This window comes from Sitophilus oryzae, unplaced genomic scaffold (genome assembly GCF_002938485.1).
Source record: "Sitophilus oryzae breed Bouriz unplaced genomic scaffold, Soryzae_2.0 scaffold_864_pilon_pilon, whole genome shotgun sequence".
In the NCBI taxonomy this organism is placed as follows: domain Eukaryota; kingdom Metazoa; phylum Arthropoda; class Insecta; order Coleoptera; family Curculionidae; genus Sitophilus; species Sitophilus oryzae.
Genome location: NW_022147488.1, coordinates 1159614 through 1185448, shown reverse-complemented (window position 1 = coordinate 1185448; position 25835 = coordinate 1159614). Strand labels below are relative to the sequence as shown.

The 25835-nt window shown below is 32.2% G+C and overlaps 1 protein-coding gene across 1 annotated transcript in view; it reads right to left on the bottom strand.

Annotated features, from left to right (window-relative positions):
- Positions 1–25835, bottom strand: part of LOC115890425 (gamma-aminobutyric acid type B receptor subunit 1) — a 635424-nt gene that overhangs the window by 540801 nt on the left and 68788 nt on the right. The gene's annotated exons all lie outside the window — the stretch shown is intronic.

The following is a 25835-nucleotide window of genomic DNA, read 5'->3' as shown; positions in this document are numbered from 1 at the left end:
AATTATAATGTGTACAAATCAAGTTAAAGGTATAAAATACAATACTATAACACCGCCACTGAATATTTCAATATTAGTCAATATTTCCACTATTTCTACAGAGGGACATAAAATTGGTGGTGACACTGACCAATAGGAAACGTTATGCACATGGCTATATTATACCGGGTGCGTCTCAAAAGTATGTTCGATTTTCCGGTATACCGGTACCAGGACCGGTACTTTTGAAATATTCCGGTATCGGTATCGTCTTGTACAAGACCGGTATACCAGTTTCGGTACCGGTACCGGAAGACCGGTTTAAATTGATCCCGAAAGACCGGTTGCAATCAATACAGAAAAATAGATTCATGATAATATAAAAATCAAAAAACCTGTATAAAACGATTTCGGTACCGGTTTTTAGGCAAAGCTGATTATGTTCTCCTACTCTAGGTACCGTATGAATGAAAAAAACTTGCGTCAGCAATGGCTATGAAATGAAGATCGCATCAGAATAGTCATTTTATATGTAAAGTTATATGGGTAATGTAATCGATGTCCATTTCCAAGCCAACTAGACGTCGTTTTTTCGATCATTCGGTATAATACGGTCAGGAACAAGCAATGTAATTTATTTTGATGTGTGTTTAAGGCAATGCTAGTCTAGTTTGGTCTAGTAATCTAGTCATCTTTTTTTAGTACATCTCAAAATTCAAGTAAAGTATCTTTCTCATGGATCACTCATGTGTATTATTTAAACTAAAATATCCGTAAAACTCAAGCCGATATTCAATAGCGTCTACTCTATTATTTAAAATATGTAAAATAGCATCTTATTTCCGCTCCATTTATATCTCCAAGAACAGCAGCTTCTAGTACATTTTTAATTTTTTATAAGTAAAGAAAATTTTGGACAAGAAATTAAGAATATACTGGAAATGTGAACATAAAGAATGAGAATCTTAAGTTACATCAATAACGTTCTAACTGTAACGGATAGATTTACGAAATATGCTGAAAAATCTAATTTATCCCTCAAAATACCGTATTTATTCTATCAAAAGTTGTGGTCATTTCCGGTGAAACAGAAAGTGACCAAAAACAATTGAATACGTTAATCAATGCTAATTTATGTCATACTAACATCTCGTTTCTTTTTATCTAAAAAAAAATAAAAAAGTTATAGGGGTGAACTTTTGAGACGCACCCGGTATATACAACAATTTTGGATATACATAGAATTAGAAAAAAATATCTAAAGCAGTGACAGAATAAAATCATCTTTGTTCTCATGTATTTGAAATTTTTATCTCTTCTACAATATACGTTAAAATTAGGCAAAGGAAAAGTCCTCCAATTCTGGGTGCCAGCCCACCAAGAGATAGAGTATAATGAAATAGCAAACGCTCGTTCTGTTTCCCAGGTGGAAACCAACTTTAAGCACAACTCAAGAACCTGGAAGACTGCATCCGTAATTTGAAATTGGAATTCTTCAACGGTCTAAGATACTCGAAGAAACTTCTCAGGACTTACGACCGAGAAAAATCAAAGCTCTTCCTTGATTTAAGTAAGAACAATCTTCAGATTGTCGGGTTCTAAGTTCTTAAGTAAGAATCTTCAGGTTTTTTAACAGAACACTGTCTCCTCAATGAACACAACAGTAGATTGAAGCTAAGAAACAAAGGCGAATGGGGAACACCAGAACATCTCATCACTGAGTGCGTCCAGACGACAACCATTCGTACCATAAACTTTGGTATGACTGATATCGGAGATGGAGAACTAACCCCTATAAAACCGTCTCAGATACTGGCTTTTGTCAAAGCCCTGAGACTATATGATGAGTTATAACTCAAGAAAGGGTGACATAATAGATCCATAATTTCGCGGTGATTAACATCCCCCCTTCCATACAATTTAAAATCTACAACATAAGTTAAAAATTCAACACACTTCTTAGAAAAATTAGTTTAACAAATCCCGCCGAACCAAATCGTAGAGGATAGATGGGAAAACATTTTTCGGATTTGTTTTAACTCTCCAAACTGAAATTTAATTTCTATTCTGTGCCTCGACCGCAAATTTATTGCTCCGAAATCCTATTACGACCAAACCAAAACTAATCTCGAAACTTAGAAGAACTAAAAGAAAGGAGATGAAAAAGCAGAATCGAAGAAGAAGTTCCCACCCGCTCTTTTTTGTATTTAATCCAACTTTTAAGTCTTACGATGGGAAGTTAAAAGTAGAGATGCGCAATACGATCGATTTTACAGATTATCGATAGGGTCATGTCAGATAAAGTTTGTTTTAAAAATATTTTTTTTTATTATAGAGTTATCAAAAAATTTCGAAAATCCTCATATTCTGTACTACTACTACTATTACTACTGACATTACTCGCTGACGATTATTTGACAAGCATCAGAAGGACACCGATACGTGATGTTATCTGTCTACCGCACTCCGGACATTCAAAAATCTCATTGCTTTGTTGCCTCTTTACTTTTTGGTTGTCGCTCTTAACTGACTTTACAATTCTTCTCCATTCCGTTCTATTATGAGCTGCTTCTTCCCACTCATTCTGCATGTTAATCCCCTTTAAGTTTTCGTGGAAAATATCCTTGTACCTTTTGAGTTGTCCACCCGGCCTCCTCTTACCGTCTACAAGCTCACCGTAAAGTAAAGATTTTGGTATGCGGTTTTCCTGCATACGTGACCAGACCATCTCAAGCGTGATTTTGTAACCATGACTTCAATACTCTCGCAGTTAGCTTTTTGAAGGATAGATACATTTGAGAGATGATGGAACCATTTGAATCTTAAGAGTTGTCTAAAATGTCTCTGTTGCAACTTGTTTAATGTGTTCATGTGTCGGCGGTACGGCGCGGCACCCAGGTTTCGCTTCCATATAACATGGTGGAAATTATTATTGCTCGGTACACTGCAAGTTTCTTTTTTGTGTTCAAGTCATGATTGTAGAAAAGTCTTCCAGAATGCTCTTGAGGCGCTACTAATCCTGTGCTGAATTTCAGTGTCGATATTGGCGTTTTCCGAAATCAAACTGCCGAGGTAATTGAATTCCGCTACAATATTCCAATAGTTCTTCTCCGATTTTTATAGCATTGTTGTGATCTTCCGGGGGGTGCACATGATTTTAGTTTTATCGATGTTCAGCTTAAGTCCCAAAGCCTCGTATGCCCAGGTATATGTGACCAACATTTTTTGCAATTGCTGTGACGTATTTGCAACTAGAGCACAGTCATCAGCGTATTGAAGTTTTGTGATGAATTTGTAGTTTTATGCGATATTCTATATCACATATATGCAGGGTCGGCAACAGGGTTTCTAGGCGTGTTTTTCTAGTTTTGTCAGAAATTTACTGGTTTGAGAAAAATCTTAAATGAATTGTATAACCTAAGGATTCAATCAGCTCATCTGTATAAATGTAGATCAGAACGTTGACTATTTTTTATATATTCTAATAGAGGGCGCTGATTCAAAAAATTCTAAAAGAAGGTAAAAAATATTTGGTTTATTCAGTATAATTGAACTCATCGCATCGGTGCACTAGCAGTAAAACATATAAAAATAAACGATATTATAATATTTTTCAGAATTCTAAACTGAATTTAGAAATATTTTTTACTAAAATTTTGATAGTATTGGTATAAATAGTATTTTAGCAGGTATTTATGTAATAAACAAAAATACGAGTAGCGAAAAAAGGGGCCAAAAAACCCTACATATATGCTTATTCTCTGCATTAAGTTCATCAGACCGAAGGGAACAGCCATTCGACGACCGGTTTCGGATATTTTTCTCCATCGTCCGGCCGACTTTGCTGTAACCCTCGATCTGACCAACGAAAAGCAGAGAATAGCATTTGAGTACAAAACGTACTATTATGGCGAGAGTGCTAGACGCTCTACGCCATCTAGCGGTAGCTGTGACAATCACAGATCGTACCGCCAAAATTAAAACCAGCGGCCTACTGGACAAACATGCTTACAACAAGAAGGCTTAGGTGGGGTATATATAATAAAGCCTTCTTAGCTCCATCTACGGTAACGTTCATCCACGTTACAAGCATGTTTGTCCAGTAGGCCGCTGGTTTTAATTTTGGCGGTACGATCTGTGATTATCACAGCTAACGCTAGATGGCCTAGAGCGTCTAGCACTCTCGCCATAGTAGTACGTTTTGTACTCAAATGCTATTCTCTGCTTTTCGTTGGTCAGATCGAGGGTTACAGCAAAGTCGACCTGACGATGGAGAAAGATCTCCGAAACCGGTCGTCGAATGGCTGTTCCCTTCGGTCTGATAAACTTAATGCAGAGAATAAGCATATATGTAGGGTTTTTTGGCCCCTTTTTCCGCTACACGTGTTTTTGTTTATTTATTATATATACCCTACCTAAGCCTTATTAGCTCCATCTGCGGTAACGTGGATGAAGCAAGCAGGTATTTATGTTTTTAGTTTTTACAATTCACTACGGGACAGTATATAGAAATTTACAGTATTAGGAATTATTACAGGAATTTATTAATGAAAACTCCTTTTATATTGATCAAAATTAAGAAAATAGACGTCAAATAGAAATTTTAACAAGTTTTTGCCAATATCTTTCCATCTACCTTGACTTTTTCCTGGTAAATTTTAATTTTGCAAGCTTGATGCGCTTTTTGTGCTTATTTTCTATTATTTCCTTGTTTGTAATTGGTTTTACGCAATTCTAAATATACTTACAATATAGGAAAATCCATGGTTTCTTTATATAGCACTCACCTGAAATAAAAAAACAGGAATATATTAATAGCAATACCTACTAAACTTACTCCTACTACTTTTTTTATATAAACCAATAAAACTAATTAAAAACAACAAGAGACGACGCATGACGCATTTATATATAAACCCATCCATAGTTAACTTAAAAAATATTAGAAACTTTTTTTAGTTAAATAAATGGATTGGTATGGACGTCATCTGCCTTTTTTCTGTAATCGTCTGTCGAATTATACTCTATGGCATGGATAAATGAAAGTTTAGATTGGAAAGCTCGTCAAAATTTTAGGTCGCAAAATTATTTTGGGTCTAGTTATAAAATCTTTCAAAATCTAAACCGCTCTCATTGAAAACATTCCGAAAAGTGTTTATAGCGTCCATTTTCAAAGTAATTATTGCTATCTTGTAAGTTTAATTTAAGTTTTATTTACTCCAACCCGTGATAATTCTGAAAAAGTGGCATTCAAAACATTGGAAATATTGTTTCCAATGTTTTATAGGTATTTCATCCATGTCCTTATATAAAATAAAGTTTCTTGTATGCAGCACACTGTATTTTATTTATAAAATTAAAAGAAAATAATAATAAATTTGAATAAATAATATTTTGCAATATAATTCCGGAAAAAGCCGAACCGCTCCGAAATTTTCAAAAGCTTTGGATCGCGATCGTTGCAAGAATAGCGCCAAATAGTATTTACGTTGTCCTTATGGGCACTTTCCAATCTAAACTTGTTTCATTTATCTATGTTCTATGGTTATATTTTATTTCGGCGATCAACTTTTAATGTAGCTTTTTATTAACTTCAAAAGGAAGTGCATTATTTTTGAATAACTCTTTCTATTTCAGCTGTACGAAGTCAACGTTTTCAATATAGAAATAGTTTCCTTTGCGAAAATAGATTATTTACGAATGTGTGGGCAAAGCCACGGCCCGGAAAAGGCCAGCATTTCCTGACTGTTTTCCCTCCGCTCAACGAAAATCCGGTCTCTCCTTTAATATTTATCCCTGGTTTCGACCGTTACGCTTTTCGTGGAAATTTAAATTTAAAAGCACACGCTCCAGACCAATTTTCATGGCCCTTTTCACATATCTACAACCTCGTCTGAAATGAATTTCGTTTCTCTCTTTATTCGACAGGCCGGACGACAAAAAATTCGTCTTCTTTCTAAATTCTCTAAATACAGGGTGAGTTTCCTACGATGTTCTCTATGGCCATCTCGGAAACTACTGGAGATAGAGAGTCGGTTAAATGGGGAAAGAATTGCAGTTTTGTGGGGTCATAAATATGCGCCTTTCAGATTTTTGAAAAAGTTCATCGCTTACTAGATATTTCGAAAAAAACAAATTTCGGCTATTTTAAAAATTGTCCATAATTCCATATTATTATTTTAGACAAAGTTTTCAGATAAAAGTTGTAGATAATCACATCCTTAATGAGATTGTTTCCTCCGCTTTTTTCTAAAGCCTGTCATTTTTGACATATGATACAAACATATTTTTATTTTTAAAATGGAAACCATAGTTGGTTCATAAAAGGTTCATAAAAAGCGCCATTTTTTAAGCTTTTTAGCGATATAAGCTATAATATGTTTTCTTCGAAAACTTACTGAGCTATAGCCAATTCTAGTCATTTTTAAACAATTTCACTTAGTTAGCCATGGAAACAAGTTCATTCGCCGTTGCTCTCAGAAATGTGAAGTTGTCACATCCAAACTTTGTAAATTAAAATAAACAAAAACGGTAAATATGAATTTTTCAAATGAACAAAAGCGTGTGGATACTCGCCAATCAATAGAGTTGTTCCAACATGACTTTCATTATGACCCCCCCCCTCATAATGAAAGAAATGTTAGAAATTATTTATATCATAATTATGCAAACTCAGGGATAGGAACAGGTGAACCAATTGCATGGGCCTCCTCGATCACCTGACCTATCCATTTTAGATTTTTTTATGCGGTAGGGTTAATAATAAGGTTCACAAAAGAACTTATGAATTAAGAGAGGCACTCGAAGTGGCGGTACGAGAGAAGTTTAATTAAGTGGACCGGTCCTTCTGTGAAAATAGGTAGTAATTCAGTTTTAAAAAGATGTAACTCAGAACAATGGCCGATTTTTTGAACATTTTCTAAAATAACTTAAAGTGTATGTAGTGATATTATTTTTTTTTAGTTTTAGTTTGTATAATATAAACTGTCAAGAACCGTTTTAGATTAGATTAGATTAGATTCTTAGAGGTGGCTTTCGGCCTGATCCACTGCGACCTTCTCAGATCTATTGTGGTAGCCCTATCCTTTTCACAAAGTTTAGCAACTTGGAGACTGAACCCTCCATGTAGCTCCTTGGCAATGGCCTATCATTGCCTATTACCGGGAACCGCACATTTGCCAGGCTGTCACACCGACATAAAATGTGTTCTGACGTTTCTTCTTCCGATTGGCAGAACCTACACAAAGCTTCGTCTGTCAATCCCATCAGCTATAGATGCCTATTTAGCTTACAATACCCTGTTAGTAGACCTACTACAGCTTTGACTGTCTTTCTGTCCTTGCTTATCAAGTCTACCGTGAATTTTGGCGAATGTTCTACAATGAACCTTTTCGCCTGTCTCTGCCTTGGTGAGTTTCTCCACCATTCTAGAGATTTGTTGGCCACCCATCGTTCCGTGGCCATTCTCGTGACCGCCTTTGCAACGCCGCAGAAGGGTTCTGGGCCTATGAATGGCATTGATGAGCCTTGCTTGACCCTTTCATCTGCCTTTTCGTTACCCTTGTGACCCTCGTGCCCTGGCACCCAGGCCAACGTAACAGTGCTACGTCCGCCCAAAGTATTCAGAGCACGCACGCAGTCCCACACTAGTCTAGAATTGAGTGCCTTTAGCGCCGCTTGGCTGTCTGTGAAGATGGCCACAGAACGATTTGTTCTTTGTTGCCTTATTATTTCTTCTACACAATAGTGGATTGCCGTTATTTCTGCCTGGAAAATTGTGACATCCTTGGATAGGCTTACGTGGAAGGATCTCCCTTGTTTCGGCCCTACTATTCCAGCTCCTACGCCTTCTGACGTTTTTGAGCCGTCTGTATACCAGGTTGCCTCAGCTTGAATGGGTACACCTTTACTCCAGTCTTCCCTTCCTGGTATGGTTATATTAAATTTGTTGTTGAAGCTATACCTAGTAGCTGTTGCATCAATTGGTAATCCCAATACTTTGTCTGCTTTTAGCTCTTCGATTAGCTTCTGGTTTGCAGCACTATGCGTTTGGCTTATGTGCTGCTGACCGTGAATTAACCTGTGCATGACAGATCTGGCTTCGCCTTGTATGAAAATATGTAGTGGTGGTAAGTTCAACAAGACTTCCATCGCATTTGTAGGAGTGGTTTTTATGGCCCCAGTTACACACAGACACGCAAGCCTTTGTGTGGAACTTAACAGCCTTACCGCACCCACTTGCGATGTCTTTGTCCACCACGCCACCGACCCGTAGGTTATCATGGGTCTTACTACCCTTGTGTATAGCCATAGAGTCATTTTAGGGTTAAGTCCCCAGTTTTTTCCACACATCCTTCTGCACCTACCTAAAGAGATGGCAGCCCTCTGTGTTGCTTTCGCTATGTGAGTATTCCATGTAAGCCTTTGATCAAAAAATATCCCAAGATACTTTGTTTCTTTGGCAAATGAAATCTCCGTTTCTCCTAGCACTGGTGGTTTTAGGCCTTTTGGTGCTATCTTTTTTGTAAAATTGACAATTTTGTTTTCTGAGCATTGACTGTCAGTCTCTCTTGTTTGCACCACTTGTCAACTTTGTTTAGGGCTGTCTGCATTCTTTCTGATATCATACCAGCAAACTTGCCCCTGACCACAATTACGATGTCGTCTGCATATCCTAGGCAATAAAAACCTTGTGTGGACAGTTCGTTGAGGAGGTCATCTAAGAACCGTTTTAGTAATATATTCTGACTTTTTGTAAGTTATAAATCATAACAGAATAAGAATACCATGAAATCTAAGTGAAATTAGTAAACAAAGACAAGAATTGGCTACAGCTAAATTTAACTTTTCTAACATGTCTTGAAAACCGTTCTCCAAAAAACTTAACATTCACCTGTCAACGTATCCTTAAAAATGTATGGTCAAGAAAAGTTGAACCAATAATCCTATACGCTTTTCTTCATTTGAAAAATTCATATTTACAATTTTTGTTTATTTTAATTTACAGAGTTTGGATGTGACAGCTTCACATGTATTAGAGCAAAGACGATTAAACTTGTTTCCATGGCTAACTAAGTGAAACTGTTTAAAATGATAAGAATTGGCTATAACTCAGTAATTTTTCGAAGAAAACATATCATAGCTCATATCGCTGAAAAGCTTAAAAAATGGCGCTTTTTATGAAGTCATGGCCAACTATGATTTCTATTTAAAAAAACATATGTTTGTGTCATGTCAAAAATTACAGGCTTTAGAAAAAAAAACGGAGGACACATTAAGGATGTGATTTTCTACAACTTTTATCTGAATTTTTTTTTCTAAAATAGCATATAATGAAATTAGAGACAATTTTTAAAATAGCCGAAATTTGTTTTTATCGAAATATCAAGTAAGCCCTGAACTTTTTCAAAAATCTAAAAGGCGCATATTTATGACTCCACAAAGCTGCAATTCTTTCCCCATTTAACCGACTCTCTATATCCAGTAGTTTCCGAGATACCCATGGAGAACATCGTAGGAAACTCACATGTATTGTCAAGACTAAAATTTAGGTCGACTTGGGTTTATATCAATTTGGGAAAAATCATGTAAAATATAATTTCGATTAGCCAATTTGATGTAAATCGAAAAGGCAACAATTACGTGCATGGCGTCGACCAAAACGTGTTTTAAAAAATGAACATTAGTATTAAAAAAACGAAAAAGTGCGAGTCGGACCGCTCATCGAGGGTTTCGTAAAAATTTGAAGCTACCTGTTATAAATAGAATTTAAAATTATTTTTCCTTCTGCATTATGTCCCTGGATTGTCTTTACAAGAGGAAAACCGTTTTATTATTGAGATTTTGAGAAAACTACATTCAGCTTTGCTCGTTTTAAAATGCTTTAATCCCGTTTATATTTTTCCATATTTCCATACCGTTTTAGAGAGTATTAAAAAAAGGAAAATAAGGTTGAATTTTTTCGTAGTCCTAAAAAGGTTAGTCCGTTTAAATTTTTTGCTCTATCAAAGTATCACATTTTGCGATAACTATTATCACCCTTTCCGTAGCATTGAACCAAATCAATTTTGTGCTTCTTTGATATTTTAAAACAGCAAAAAATATGACTTGGGTTAATATCAATTTGAGAAAAAGTCATATAAAAAATAATTTCAGTCAGCCAATTTGATGTAAACGTAAGAGAAAAGAATTACTTGCATGACGTCGACCTTTATATGTTTAAAAATAAATCTTATTAATTAAACACATTACAACATAAATGACTATTAAAAATAATAATCATGTAACAATAATTTTAATAAAGTTAATTAAGTTTCTAGTCCTATTTGGGAAATTTGAAAATGTAGTCTTGAAAATTTTCTTTATTTTAGCACTTCTATAAATTTTTCATTGGAAATATTAAGAAACTGGTAGTAGCATACAGGTAGCATACAGAAGACTAAAATTTTTAGCACTATAAAGGCTTTTATAGTGCTAAATAATTAATATTATATAATATATAACCGAATATTATATAATATTTAATCAAAAAGTTTTTTCGATTTCATGACCCCTATTTACCAAAACAATGAAACGAAATGAACAGAGATATCTCAAAAAACAATTAACCCAAATGCTGTAGTAGATGCTTCAAAAAGCATGACTGTGGAGAGACAATGAATCGTCTTGTTTGGTTAGGTTAGGTTTTCCACCATTTCATTTCGACCATAACACAAAACAACTTCAAAGTTCTGCCGAGTTTGTCTCCTTCGGAGTTGGTAGCAACAAGATAACTTTATGTTATTACGGAAGTTTGCAAGCAAGGAAATTACTTGGTTCCGCGGATGTATAACTTTAATAACTCGTTGTTCCAGTTCGATTCTTTATACCCGAAAGAGAAAACTTCAAACTGCTGATGCGAGATAAGGTATTATAGGTATTATAGGTATAGGTTTTATATGATTCTAAGTAGATTATTTCATTAACTTTCATTCTAAATATATTGACCCGAGTATAAAACAGTGTGATTTTAAAGAAATATTAACTGGGATCCTATTGATAAATTTCAAAATGTAATCTTTTAGGTTTTCATTAGTTTCACTAGTTCAGCATTATAAATTTTTCATGATAAATATAAGAAAAAATACTAGAGCAAACAGAAGACTAAAGCTTCATAGTTCTACAAAAGAAAAACATTTTCAATTTCAGGACCTTTATTTACAACAATAATGAAACTTAATGAACAGAGATATCTCAAAAAACAATTAAACTAATTGTTTTAATAGGTGCATCGAAACACACCGCTGTTATTCAACAACGAACCGTTTTGTAAATTCACCATTTCATTTCGACCATAACACAAAACATCTTCAAAGTTCTGTCGAGTTTGTTTTCTTCGAAATTGGTAGCCGTGAGATAAATTTAAGTTAGTACGGAAGTTTAGAATCCAGGAAATTGTTTGGTTCCGCGGACGTATAACTTTAATAACTCGTTGTTCCAGTTTGATTCTCTGCATTCGAAAGAGAGAACATAAAAGTGCTGATGCAAGGAAATACTTTTAAAAGTTATTATAGGTATGAGTTTGATATGATTTTAAGTAAATTATATTTCACTAACTTTTAGATCTGATTTTAATATAATTTAATGTTAAACAAATATTAACTGGAACTTTTAATAATCATTTTAATAAAGTTAAGTAAGTTTCTAGATCTATTTGAGAAATTTTAAAATGCAGTCTTGAAAGTTTTCTTTATTTGAGCACTTTTATAAATCTTTCATCTTAATATAAAAAAAATTGTAGAACAAACAGAAGACTAAAACTTTTTAGCACTCACGATTATTGAGGCAAAGTTTTTTTCGATTTCACGACCCCTATTTATCAAAATAATGAAACGAAATTAACAGAGAGCTCTCAAAAAACCATTAACCTAATTGTTGAAGTAGATACTTCAAAAAATATCGCTGTTATTAAACAGACAACAAACCGTCCTGTAAGTTCACCATTTCATTTCGACCATAATACAAAACAACTTCAAAGTTCTCTCGAGTTTGTCTTCTTCGTAGTTGGTAGCAGCGATATAACTTTATATTATTACGGAAGTTTAGAAGCAAGGAAATTATTTGCTTCCACGGACGTATAACTTCAATAATTCGTTGTTCCAGTTTGATTCTCTGTACTCGAAAAAGAGAACATAAAAGCGCTGATGCAAACAATAGATTTAAAAGTTATAATATAGGTATGAGTTTTATATTATTTTAAGTAGATTATTTTACTAAGTTTTGGATCTGATTTTAATATAGTTTATTCTTAAAGAAATATTGGAACAGACAATGAATCGTCCGGTAAGTCCACCATTTCATTTCGACCATAACACAAAGCAACTTCAAAGTTCTGTCGAGTTTGTCTTCTTCGTAGTTGGTAGCAGCGAAATAACTTTACTTTATTTCGGAAGTTTGCAAGCAAGGAAATTATTTGCTTCCGTGGACGTATAACTTCGATAACTCGTTGTTCCACTTCGATTCGTTGTACTCAAAAGAGAAAACATAAAACTGCTGAGGCCAAAAAATAGTTTTCAAAGTGATTACAGCTATGAGTTTGATATGATTGAGCTATGAATTTGAGATGAATAATCTACTTAATTATTTCACTAACTTTTAGATCTGATATATTTAATATAGTTTATTGTTAAATTAACTGAAACTTTTAACAATACTTTTAAAAAGTTAAATCAATTTGTACTTTATCCTTAGTCCAGCGGTTTTATAAATTTTTCATAAAAAATACAGAAGAAAACATTCAGCAAACGGAAGACCAAAACTTCTTAGTACTATAAAGGCAAAGTTTTTCGATTTCACGGCCCTTATTTACTAAAATAATGAAACGAAATTAACAGGGAGCTCTCAAAAAACAATTAACCTAATTGTTATAGTAGATGCTTCAAAAAGCATCGCTGTTATTAAGCAGACAACAAACTGACCTGTAAGTCCACCATTTCATTTCGACCATAATACAAAACAACTTCAAAGTTCTGTCAAGTTTGTTTTCTTCGTAGTTGGTAGCAGCGAGATAATTTTACGTTATTTCGGAAGTTCAGAAGCAAGGAAATTATTTGCTTCCGTGGATGTATAACTTCGATAACTCGTTGTTCCACTTCGATTCTTGGTACTCGAAAGAGAAAACATAAAACTGCTGATGCCAAAAAATAGTTTTCAAAGTGATTACAGCTATGAGTTTGATATGATTTTAAGTAGATTATTTCACTAACTTTTAGATCTGATATATTTAATATAGTTTATTGTTAAATTAACTGAAACTTTTAACAATACTTTTAATAAAGTTAAATCAATTTGTACTTTATCCTTAGTCCAGCGGTTTTATAAATCTTTCATAACAAATACAGAAGAAAACCTTCAGCAAACGGAAGACCAAAACTTCTTAGTACTATAAAGGCAAAGTTTTTCGATTTCACGGCCCTTATTTACTAAAATAATGAAACGAAATTAACAGAGAGCTCTCAAAAAACAATTAACCTAATTGTTGTAGTAGATGCTTCAAAAAGCATCGCTGTTATTAAACAGACCACAAACCGTCCTGTAAGTCCACCATTTCATTTCGACCATAACACAAAACCACTTCAAAGTTCTGTCGAGTTTGATTCTTCGTAGTTGGTAGCAACGAGATAATTTTAGGTTATTACGGAAGTTTAGAAGCAAGGAAATTATTTGGTTCCGCGGACGTATATCTTTAATAACTCGTTGTTTCAGTTCGATTCTTTTTACTCGAAAGTGAAAACATAAAATTGTTGATCCAAGATATATATAATGATATGATAATATTTTAAGTAGATTATTTCATTATCTTTCATGTCTGATTCTAAATATATTGATCCGAATGTAAAAACAATAAGATTTTAACGAAATATTAACTGGGATATGTAACAATAATTTTAATAAAGTTATTTAAGTTTCTAGTCCTGTTTGAGAAATTTGAAAATGTAGTCTTGAAACTTTTACTTATTTTAGAACTTTTATAAATCTTTCATCAAAAATATAAAGGAAATCGTAAAACATACAAAAGACTAAAACTTCTTAGCAATATAAACGTAATTTATTTCCGATTTCATGACTTCTATTTATCTTAATAATGAAACGAAATAAGCAGAGATAAATAAAATAAAATAAGCTCAAAAAAACAATTAACCTCATTGCTATACTAGATGCTTCAAAAAGCATCGCTATTATTAAACAGATAACAAACCGTCTTGTAAGTCCACCATTTCATTTCGACCATAACACAAAACAACTTCAAAGTTCTGGCGAGCTTGTCTTCGTAGTTGGTAGCAACGAGATAACTTTACGTTATTACGGAAGTTTAGAAGCAAGGAAATTATTTGGTTCCGAGGACGTATAACTTTGATAACTCGTTGTTCCAGTTCGATTCTTTGTACTCGAAAGAGAAAACATAAAACTGCTGAAGCCAGAAAATAGTTTTCAAAGTTATTAAAGCTATGAGTTTGATAGGATTTTAAGTAGATTATTTCACTAACTTTTAGATCTGATTTTATTATAGTTTAATGTAGAGAAATGTTAACTGGAACTTTAACAATACTTTTAATAAGGTTAGGCCAATTTATAGTATATCCTATTTGATAAAACTCAAAATGTAGTATTTTAGGTGTTCATTAGTCCAGCGCTTTCTAATCTTTCATAAAAAATATAGAAGAAATCCTAGAGCAAACGAAAGACCAAAACTTCTTAGTACTATAAAGGCAAAGCCTTTTCTATTTCACGACCCCTCTTTATCAAAGTAATGAAACGAAATTAACAGAGAGTTCTAAAAAACCATTAACCTAATTGTTGTAGTAGATGCTTCGAAAAGCATCGCTATTAATAAACAGACAACAAACCGTCCTGTAAGTCCACTATTTCATTTGGACCATAACACAAAACAACTTCATAGTTCTGTCGAGTTTGTCTTCTTCGTAGTTGGTGCGAGATTACTTTACGTTATTACGGAAGTTTAAAATCAAGGAACTTATTTGGTTCCACGGACGTATAACTTTGATAACTCCTTGTTCCAGTTCGATTCATTGTACTCGAAACGGAAAACATAAAACTGCTGATGCAAGACAATAGTTTTAAAATTTATTATAGGTTTGAGTTTGATATGACTTTAAGTGGATAATTTCTTCTAAGGTCTGATTCTAAATATATTGCTTCGAATATAAAAGCAGAGTGATTTTAAAGAAATATTAAACATCATTTTTACCAATACTTTAATAAAGTTAAGTAAGTTTCTAGTGTATCATATTTGATAAATTTCAAAATGTAGTCTTTTAGGTTATCATTAGTTTAGCGCTTTTATAAATCTTTTATAATAAATGGTAGATCAAAGAGAAAACCAAACCGTAGCACTATAAAGGCAAAGTTTTTTCGATTTCACGACCTCTATTTACCAAAATAATAAAAGGAAATGAACAGAGAACTCTCAAAAAACAATTAACCTAATTGTTGTAGTAGATGCTTCAAAAAGCGTCGCTATTATTAAACAGACAACAAACCGTGCTGTAAGTCCACCATTTCATTTCGACCATAACACAAAACAACGCCAAAGTTCTATTAAGTTTGTCTTCTTCGGAGTTGGTAGTAGCGAGATAACTTAACGTTATTACCGAAGTTTAGAAGCAAGGAAATTATTTGGTTCCGCGGACGTATAATTTTGATAACTCGTTGTTCCAGTTCGATTCTTTATACTCGAAAGAGAAAACATAAAACTGCTGATGCTAGAAAATAGTTTTGAAAGTTATTAAAGCTATGAGTTTGATAGGATTTTAAGTAGATTATTTCACTAACTTTTAGATCTGATTTTATTATAGTTTAATGTAGAGAAATATTAACTGGAACTTTAACAGTACTTTTAATACGGTTAGGTCAATTTATAGTATATCCTATTTGATAAAACTCAAAATGTATTATTTTAGATATACATTAGTCCAGCGCTTTTATAAATCTTTCATAATAAATATAGAAAAAATCTTAGAGCAAACTAAAGACCGAAACTTCTTAGTACTATAAAGGCAAAGCCTTTTTATTTCACGACCCCTATTTATCAAAGTAATGAAACGAAATTAACAGAGAGTTCTAAAAAACCATTAACCGAATTGTTGTAGTAGATGCTTCGAAAAGCATCGCTATTAATAAAGAGACAACAAACCGTCCTGTAAGTCCACTATTTCATTTCGACCATAACACAAAACAACTTCATAGTTCTGTCGAGTTTGTCTTCTTCGTAGTTGGTGCGAGATAACTTTACGTTATTACGGAAGTTTAAAAGCAAGGAGAACTTATTTGGTTCCACGGACGTATAACTTTGATAACTCGTTGTTTCAGTTCGATTCATTGTACTCGAAACGGAAAACATAAAACTGCTGATGCAAGACAATAGTTTTAAAAATTATTATAGGTTTGAGTTTGATATGACTTTAAGTGGATAATTTCTTCTAAGGTCTGATTCTAAATATATTGCTTAGAATATAAAAACAGAGTGATTTTAAAGAAATATTAAACATCATTTTTACCAATCATTATTTTTACCAATACTTTAATAAAATTAAGTAAGTTTCTAGTGTATCATATTTGATAAATTTCAAAATGCAGTATTTAAGGTTATCATTAGTTCAGCGCTTTTATAAATCTGTCATAATAAATGGTAGCTCAAAGAGAAGACCAAACCTTAGTATTGCAATTTTGTAAAGGCAATTTTTTTTCGATTTCACGACCTCCTATTTACCAAAATAATAAAACGAAATGAACAGAGAGCTCTCAAAAAACAATTAACCTAATTGTTGTAGTAGATGCTTCAAAAAGCATCGCTATTATTAAACAGACAACAAACCGTCCTGTAAGTCCACCATTTCATTTCGACCATAACACAAAACAACTCCAAAGTTCTATTAAGTTTGTCTTCTTCGTAGTTGGTAGTAGCGAGATAAATTTACGTTATTACGGAAGTTTAGAAGCAAGCAAATTATTTGGTTCCGCGGACGTATAACTTTGATAACTCGTTGTTCCATTTCGATTCTTTGTACTCGAAAGAGAAAACATAAAACTGCTGATGCTAGAGAATAGTTTTCAAAGTTATTATGTCTATGAATTTGATACGATTTTAAGTAGATTATTTCAGTAACTTTTAAATCCGATTATAAATTTGATTTTAAATAAATATTAATATTAGAGCAAAGCAGATGCCCAACACTTAGTAGCACTACAAAGGCGAAGTTTTTGCCCTCTAAAGAGAACACATGCTGTTTTATGTCCTCTCTTTAGAGACTGACTAGAAAAAATTGTTTAATTATTTTATAGATATGAGTTTGATATGATTTTAAGTTTTCTTTTTTTTTGAAATATAGTTAATTAAATATACATTATTTTTAATATTTTTCTTGAAGTTAGGTTCATTACTAGTGTATCATATTCGAAGATATTGTCTTTATTTTTTCTTTATCATTTTTAAATAACTAACAACGTCAATATGGAAGAAATCATAGAAGAGTAAAGAAAGTATCAAGAATAAATGCGCTTAAGGATTTTATAGTATTATCAAGTAAAGAAACAAAAAATTTACTCATTCATATTTTTTGTAACCAAGTTGATAAGATACTTTAACCAGATAAAAATAACCTTCATATTTTCTCAGCGTGAGTTAAAGAAAATTGAAGAAAAAGGCGAAACAAATTGAGGGCATTATTCTAAAGAGACTGACACGTCTGACCGTGTAGCAGAATAAATAAAACTAGAGATCTGCAAGGTAAAGTCGCTCTCTATCTCCACTTTTCTTAAAGCTGATGTTTTTGTTATTTTCCAAGTTTTTCATTCTGTATATCCCTATTTAATTATATAGACTCTGTAAGAAAAGGTAAATATTTATGTATAGAAACAAGTAGAGTATGATAAATAAAAGGAATAAAGAATTTTCAATTTTTACTTTTTATTAATTTATTTTGTTATATCTATAAAAATAGTTTTAAAAGATATAAATGAACTATCAAATATTCGACTTCTTCAGCTAATACTCAAATTTAATTGCAGATAAGTAGGTATGTCACTGCTAATGACGTATGCAAATGATGTGTCTTAATGTCATAAAACTAATAAATATTCAATTCCTTGGGACAAAAAAATAAAAAATCAATGTAAATAAAATTCTAATAGTATTGAGTTTCATAATTTTCTTTTCTAAGATGCACATTTCCTAAATAAAAATATTATTAAATAAAAACTCAAATTTCTTATTTACTTCTATATTCTAAAACAAATGTTGGATAAAATAAACATTAAAAATAAAAATGTTCCTAAATAACAAGAAATTTAAATTTCAAACAAAACTGTACTGGAACAATATGTTATGTTGGAAAAATGTTCGAGTCGTAATGTTTGAAGTTAAATTCCTAATTCAGGACTATGCGGACGAAAAGCTGGTTACCACGGACCTCGCATTATTGTTCTTTTCCAGCGAATAACAGGCGAATAGCACGACAAACAACAAAAGTGTCGTTTCCAACTCGAGCAATTAAACGTAATTCTAAAGCGAGCACAAAGAACCGAATTGTTAACGTACTGCGGGAGTCCCGCGGTTGACCCTTGATACCGTTGGCCTTTTCACCGTTACTGGCCCTTAATGCGCTTCTCTAGAATTCTCCTATATTCTCTAACACTTCTAGTCTCAAAAAATACGTGCTTTAGTTTCTTAAGCTTGGCAATATGTTGATAGTGCTTAAGACTGTTACTTATAATTAATAACAAAAAATAATGAACGTGAGATGAAATAGTCTCATTGAAAATAATCAGTATATTGATACTCTCCGAAAGAGTGAAGCATAGTTCCTCTTTTACTCATTTTAGCTTTACAATAAAAACAAACTTAAGTGTGAAAAAGTATTTTTCTCGTTAAGTTTTCCAAGTTTTGAGTAAACATTGAAATAATTATCTTCCAAAATGAAGTATTTCAATATAGTATCACTACAACCCCATTTATTTATACGTAATAACTGCCGCTTGACCCACCGTCTACCAAGTTTTCGTCGGGTATGATGTTATTATATTTTATAATTCATACACCATCTTGCAGAACACCAGACGTAGTAATAAAAAAGTGGAATTTATTTTGTTATATCTATACAAAGGGTCATAAAAAATGATCGCAAAATATTCGACTTCGCAAATCGCAAATATTTAACTTCGTCAGCTAATACTCAAATTTAATTGCAGATAAATATGTCACTGCTAACGACAAAGAAAAATTATATGTCTTAATTTCATAAAACAAAAAAATATTCAATTCCTAAGGACTGAAACCTAAAAAATCAATGTAAATAAAATTTTAATAATGTTAGGATTCATAATTTTCTTTTCTATGATATACATTACCTACATTAAAATATTTTTAAATATAAACACACATTTCTTATTTACTGTTACATTTTAAAACAAAGGCTAAATTAGATAAACATAATAAAAATGAAACCATTCCTAAATATCAAGAGATTTAAATTTCAAACAAAACTCTACCGGGACAATATGTTATATTGGAAAAATGTTCGTAATGTTTGAAGTTAAATTATTAATTCAGGAATATGCGGACAAAAAGCTGGTTACCACCAAACTCGCATTATTGTACTTTTCCAGCAAACAACAGGCGAATGGCATAACAAACAACAAAAGTGTCGTTTCCAACTCGAGCAATTAAACGTACTTCTAAAGGCGAGCACAAACAACCAAATTGTTGGCGTAGTGCGAGAGTCCTGCGGTTGACCCTCGATACCGCCGGCCTTTAATACTCCTTATAATAAAAATGAAATAGCAAATATTCTACTTCTTCAGCTAATACTCAAATTAAATTGCAGAGAAGTATGTCACTGCTAATAACAAAGACAAATTATATATCTTAACTTCATAAAACAAGAAAATATTCAATTTTTAAAAACAACCGTTTTCACCGCCGCTGGCCCTTAATACGCCTCTCTAGAATTCCCCTATATTCTCTGAAACTTATATTAGATTCCTAAATAGATATGAGCTTTAGTCTCTTAAGGTTAGCAAGAGGTTGATAGTGCTTAAGAGTGATGTCAGTCTCACTGACATCACTCGGTTGATTCAGTGTTACTGAACAAATAATTAACGTGAGAACACAGTTGCAATGAAAATAATCAGTATATTCATACTCTCAGAAAAAGTGAAAGCTAGTTCAATGTTTACTAATTTTGGCTCTACAATAAAGACAAATTGATGTGTGTAATTTCCTTGTTCAGTTTTCCAAGTTTTGAGGAAATTTTGAAGGAATTAGTTTCCAAAATTAAGTATTTCAATAAAGTATCACTACTACCCTATTTATTTCTACGTAATACCTCGTGTATGATATCGTTATATTTCGTAATTCACATACAAACTGCAGAACACGTAGCAGTGAGAAAATGGAATTAATTTTGTTATATATTACAAATGGAGTCATAAAAAATAAAAATAAAATAGCAAATAATCTACTTCAGCTAATACTCAAATTAAATTGCAGATAAGTATGTGACTGGTAATGACAAAGACAAATTATGTGTCTTAACTTCATAAAACAAGAAAATATTCAATTTTTAAAGACAAAAAACTAAAAAATTAATGTAAATTAAATCTTAATAGTATTGAGTTTCATAATTCTTCTTTCTATGATACACATTTCCTACATAAAAATAATTATTCAATAAAAACTCACATTTCTTATTTACTGCTATATTTTAAAACAAAGGTGGGATAAAATTAACATAATAAAAATAAAAATGTTCCTAAATAACAAGAGATTTAAATTTCAAACAAAACTCTACCGGGACAATACGTTATGTTGGAAAAATGTTCGAGTCGTAATGTATGAAGTTAAATTACTAATTCAGGACTATGCGGACGCCAAGCTGGTTGTCATCGACCTCGTATTATAGTTCTTTTCCAGCGAACAACAGGCGAATGGCATAACAAACAACAAAAGTGTCGTTTCCAACTCGAGCAATTAAACGTACTTCTAAAGGCGAGCACAAACAACCAAAGTGTTGGCGTAGTGCGAGAGTCCTGCGGTTGACCCTCGATACCGCCGGCCTTTAATACTCCTTATAATAAAAATGAAATAGCAAATATTCTACTTCTTCAGCTAATACTCAAATTAAATTGCAGAGAAGTATGTCACTGCTAATAACAAAGACAAATTATATATCTTAACTTCATAAAACAAGAAAATATTCAATTTTTAAAAACAACCGTTTTCACCGCCGCTGGCCCTTAATACGCCTCTCTAGAATTCCCCTATATTCTCTGAAACTTATATTAGATTCCTAAATAGATATGAGCTTTAGTCTCTTAAGGTTAGTAAGAGGTTGATAGTGCTTAAGAGTGATGTCAGTCTCACTGACGTAGTTTGATTCAGTGTTACTGAACAAATAATTAACGTGAGAACACAGTTGCAATGAAAATAATCAGTATATTCATACTATCAGAAAAAGTGAAAGCTAGTTCAATGTTTACTAATTTTGGCTCTACAATAAAGACAAATTGATGTGTGTAATTTCCTTGTTCAGTTTTCCAAGTTTTGAGGAAATTTTGAAGGAATTAGTTTCGAAAATTAAGTATTTCAATATAGTATCACTACTACCCTATTTATTTCTACGTAATACCTCGTGTATGATATCATTATATTTCGTAATTCACATACAAACTGCAGAACACGTAGCAGTGAGAAAATGGAATTGATTTTGTTATATATTACAAATGAAGTCATAAAAAATAAAAATAAAATAGCAAATAATCTACTTCAGTTAATACTCAAATTAAATCGCAAATAAGTATGTGACTGGTAATGACAAAGACAAATTGTGTGTCTTAACTTCATAAAACAAGAAAATATTCAATTTTTAAAGACAAAAAACTAAAAAATTAATGTAAATTAAATCTTAATAGTATTGAGTTTCATAATTCTTCTTTCTATGATACACATTTCCTACATAAAAATAATTATTCAATAAAAACTCACATTTCTTATTTACTGCTATATTTTAAAACAAAGGTGGGATAAAATTAACATAATAAAAATAAAAATGTTCCTAAATAACAAGAGATTTAAATTTCAAACAAAACTCTACCGGGACAATACGTTATGTTGGAAAAATGTTCGAGTCGTAATGTATGAAGTTAAATTACTAATTCAGGACTATGCGGACGCCAAGCTGGTTGTCATCGACCTCGTATTATAGTTCTTTTCCAGCGAACAACAGGCGAATGGCATAACAAACAACAAAAGTGTCGTTTCCAACTCGAGCAATTAAACGTACTTCTAAAGGCGAGCACAAACAACCAAATTGTTGGCGTAGTGCGAGAGTCCTGCGGTTGACCCTCGATACCGCCGGCCTTTAATACTCCTTATAATAAAAATGAAATAGCAAATATTCTACTTCTTCAGCTAATACTCAAATTAAATTGCAGATAAGTATGTCACTGCTAATAACAAAGACAAATTATATGTCTTAACTTCATAAAACAAGAAAATATTCAATTTTTAAAAACAACCGTTTTCACCGCCGCTGGCCCTTAATACGCCTCTCTAGAATTCTCCTATATTCTCTGAAACTTATATTAGATTCCTAAATAGATATGAGCTTTAGTCTCTTAAGGTTAGTAAGAGGTTGATAGTGCTTAAGAGTGATGTCAGTCTCACTGACGTAGTTTGATTCAGTGTTACTGAACAAATAATTAACGTGAGAACACAGTTGCAATGAAAATAATCAGTATATTCATACTATCAGAAAAAGTGAAAGCTAGTTCAATGTTTACTAATTTTGGCTCTACAATAAAGACAAATTGATGTGTGTATTTTCCTTGTTCAGTTTTCCAAGTTTTGAGGAAATTTTGAAGGAATTAGTTTCGAAAATTAAGTATTTCAATATAGTATCACTACTACCCTATTTATTTCTACGTAATACCTCGTGTATGATATCATTATATTTCGTAATTCACATACAAACTGCAGAACACGTAGCAGTGAGAAAATGGAATTGATTTTGTTATATATTACAAATGAAGTCATAAAAAATAAAAATAAAATAGCAAATAATCTACTTCAGTTAATACTCAAATTAAATCGCAAATAAGTATGTGACTGGTAATGACAAAGACAAATTGTGTGTCTTAACTTCATAAAACAAGAAAATATTCAATTTTTAAAGACAAAAAACTAAAAAATTAATGTAAATTAAATCTTAATAGTATTGAGTTTCATAATTCTTCTTTCTATGATACACATTTCCTACATAAAAATAATTATTCAATAAAAACTCACATTTCTTATTTACTGCTATATTTTAAAACAAAGGTGGGATAAAATTAACATAATAAAAATAAAAATGTTCCTAAATAACAAGAGATTTAAATTTCAAACAAAACTCTACCGGGACAATACGTTATGTTGGAAAAATGTTCGAGTCGTAATGTATGAAGTTAAATTACTAATTCAGGACTATGCGGACGCCAAGCTGGTTGTCATCGACCTCGTATTATAGTTCTTTTCCAGCGAACAACAGGCGAATGGCATAACAAACAACAAAAGTGTCGTTTCCAACTCGAGCAATTAAACGTAATTCTAAAGGCGAGCACAAACAACCGAATTGTTGGCGTAGTGCGGGAGTCCTGCGGTTGACCCTTGATACCGCCGGCCTTTTCACCGCCGCTGGCCCTTAATACGCCTCTCTAGAATTCTCTTATATTCTCTGAAACTTATATTAGATTCCTAAATAGATATTAGCTTTAGTCTCTTAAGGTTAGTAAGAGGTTGATAGTGCTTAAGAGGTGATGTCAGTCTCACTGACGTAGTTTGATTCAGCGTTACTGAACAAATAATTAACGTGAGAACACAGTTTCAGTGACAATAATCAGTATATTCATACTCTCAGAAAGAGTGAAAGCTAGTTCAATGTTTACTAATTTTGGCTCTACAATAAAGACAAATTGATATGTGTATTTTTCTTGTTCAGTTTTCCAAGTTTTGAGAAAATTTTGAAGGAATTAGTTTCTAAAATTAAGTATTTCAATATAGTATCACTACTACCCTATTTATTTCTACGTAATACCTCGGGTATGATATCATTATATTTTGTAATTCACATACAAACTGCAGAACACGTAGCAGTGAGAAAATGGAATTGATTTTGATATATATTACAAATGGAGTCATAAAAAATAAAAATAAAATAGCAAATAATCTACTTCAGCTAATACTCAAATTAAATTGCAGATAAGTATGTGACTGGTAATGACAAAGACAAATTATGTGTCTTAACTTCATAAAACAAGAAAATATTCAATTTTTAAAGACAGAAAACTAAAAAAATAATGTAAATGAAATTTTAATTGTATTGAGTATCATAATTCTTCTTTCTATGATACACATTTCCTACATAAAAATATTATTAAATAAAAACTCACATTCCCTATTTACTGCTATATTTTAAAACAAAGGTGGGATAAAATTAACATAATAAGAATAAAAAAGTTCCTAAATAACAAGAGATTTAAATTTCAAACAAAACTCCACCGGGACAATACGTTATGTTGGAAAAATGTTCCAGTCGTAATGTTTGAAGTTAAATTACTAATTCAGGACTATGCGGACGCCAAGCTGGTTGCCACCGACCTCGCATTATTGTCCTTTTCCAGCGAACAACAGGCGAATGGCTTCACAAACAACAAAAATGTCGTTTCCAACTCGAGCAATTAAACGTAATTCTAAAGGCGAGAACAAACAACCGAATTGTTGGCGTAGTGCGAGAGTCCTGCGGTTGACCCTCGATACCGCCGGCCTTTTCACGGCCGCTTTGTATAATACTTCTTTATAATAAAAATGAAATAGCAAATATTCTACTTCTTCAGCTAATACTCAAATTAAATTGCAGATAAGTATGTCACTGCTAATAACAAAGACAAATTATATATCTTAACTTCATAAAACAAGAAAATATTCAATTTTTAAAAACAACCGTTTTCACCGCCGCTGGCCCTTAATACGCCTCTCTAGAATTCTTCTATATTCTCTGAAACTTATATTAAATTCCTAAATAGATATGAGCTTTAGTCTCTTAAGGTTAGTAAGAGGTTGATAGTGCTTAAGAGTGATGTCAGTCTCACTGACGTAGTTTGATTCAGTGTTACTGAACAAATAATTAACGTGAGAACACAGTTGCAATGAAAATAATCAGTATATTCATACTCTCAGAAAAAGTGAAAGCTAGTTCAATGTTTACTAATTTTGGCTCTACAATAAAGACAAATTGATGTGTGTAATTTCCTTGTTCAGTTTTCCAAGTTTTGAGGAAATTTTGAAGGAATTAGTTTCCAAAATTAAGTATTCCAATAAAGTATCACTACTACCCTATTTATTTCTACGTAATACCTCGTGTATGATATCGTTATATTTCGTAATTCACATACAAACTGCAGAACACGTAGCAGTGAGAAAATGGAATTGATTTTGTTATATATTACAAATGGAGTCATAAAAAATAAAAATAAAATAGCAAATAATCTACTTCAGCTAATACTCAAATTAAATTGCAGATAAGTATGTGACTGGTAATGACAAAGACAAATTATGTGTCTTAACTTCATAAAACAAGAAAATATTCAATTTTTAAAGACAACAAACTAAAAAATTAATGTAAATGAAATTTTAATAGTATTGAGTTTCATAATTCTTCTTTCTATGATACACATTTCCTACATAAAAATATTATTAAATAAAAAGTCGCATTCCTTATTTACTGCTATATTTTAAAACAAAGGTGCGATAAAATTAACATAAT